This window comes from Pundamilia nyererei, unplaced genomic scaffold (assembly GCF_000239375.1).
Source record: "Pundamilia nyererei isolate P.nyererei 1_Seehausen unplaced genomic scaffold, PunNye1.0 scaffold00029, whole genome shotgun sequence".
NCBI classification, from domain to species: Eukaryota; Metazoa; Chordata; class Actinopteri; order Cichliformes; family Cichlidae; genus Pundamilia; species Pundamilia nyererei.
The window spans coordinates 3525585-3527350 of NW_005187430.1; positions in this window are offsets into that span (position 1 = coordinate 3525585).

Genomic DNA, 1766 nt, shown 5'->3' on the forward strand with positions numbered 1-1766 from the left:
CCTTACAAAGGGTCTGAAGGCTTCTTATGATTCACAGCTAGTCATTGTTGTTGATGTTCAATATGTGTTTAAGTACTAGAAGGTCTCCCCGGTACGCATCTCCTGCTTTTTCTTGCCCAGCAAGAGTTAATCGTCGCTTTGATACGGCAAACGCTAACTTTTCTAAACCAGAACTCAGAACTCATTGGAAACATCCGGCTCTCCTCAGCAGGAGCCTTCAGCCTTCGTGAGTCCTCCTCCGGCAGTCAAATCGCACTCTCTCGCTCTCAAAACAAAACAAAACAAATCATCTTCGTGTCATACATTCTAAACTGTAAACAAACCAATAAAAAGATGGATCAGAAACCAGAGGAGTCTGCCAGTTGTGAAAATAATATCGCAGTTTGGTTGTAAAATAAGTTACAAAAACAAAAGGAAAAAACCCATTGAAATAGAAATCTTTGCGTACAGTACTAAAAATCCTAAACTAGACCTTTCGAACTTAAGAACCACATGTTAAGTCTATAAATATCTTTACAAATATACACGTTAATTACTCAAATAAACCTTTTCTGATTAAGTGTTTTACACGTTCATGACAGTGTCTCCTAGATTGCAAAGTTTCCAATCCTAAAACAATATCTTAAAAAAAATGTCATTTTTTGTCTTTTAAGTACACGGCTGTGGACAGCATTATGATACATATTTGCATTTATATATTTACAATAAATCACTTTGTAGATACATTTTTAAAAAACCCCTCATAACCTCGCTGTTCTTATTACTGAATGGCCCTGAAGCTTTGCCTCATCTTTGATGAGGAAAATTTGTTCCATGATTATCACTTTTTCTTTTTCCCAGGAAGCTAAAATGCGGATGATGGCGTACACGTTCACGAGGAAACGCTCACGTGATCCTCTCTGTTGCTGAACGTCTTCTAGTAACTCTGCGGAAGAACAAATCCTGTCATTGAGCTCACGCTGGCTTTGCTGGTATCTCGTTCATCAATTTTCTTTCAGATCGCTTTATTGCGATAAAAGGGCTCCGTGTAGTAAAAAAAAACAAACCGAAAATTGGAGGACCCCCACCCACTGGATCACCAACAAGTCACTCATCAATGCCCTTCATTTCCTCCTCCTAAATCCAGTCTCAGGAGGTTTAATCCCAGTAGGCACGGAATGGTTTCACCCCACAGATTGTCTGTAACAAAAGACTGGCCCGAGTACAAAAATATAATTTCATTTCTGAAAAGAAGAACACAAACATGGTTCAACGGCAAGAAAAAAAAAATCCTTCAATGTTTAAAGAGAGTTCTTGGGGATGAGGAGAAAAAGAAAACACGAAACAGAGCTTTGTCCGAGAGTTTAAGACAAATCAAAAAGAGCTGAAGCACTGTGGAAGTATTGCATGCTGAGTTTTCTTTTTTTTCTTTTTTGTCCCTCTCCGTATCTTGAGGTGCTTGAGTCAGTGAGCGGTGATATTTCTGTCACAAACTGTGAGAAGAGGTTAATGTCCGACCTCCTCCGGCACAGGTTTTATGTCCTAATCACCCCGTTACTGGGAAGCTGTTTGGGAAGACAGGGCTCGTCAGGCAGCGGGTCGTGGGCGAACACGGAGTCGTCCCCTGAGGAGCAGGTGCTGTTGGAGTCCTGACAGGTGGGCGAGTACTGCTCGAAGGGCACCGACAGGTCCAGGTACTCCTGTCAGAGGAGAGGTCAGAGGTTAGACTCTGGTGTCACAGTCAAACTTTTTCACTTTTTGGTGGTCAGATGATTGGAAAAAAGTTT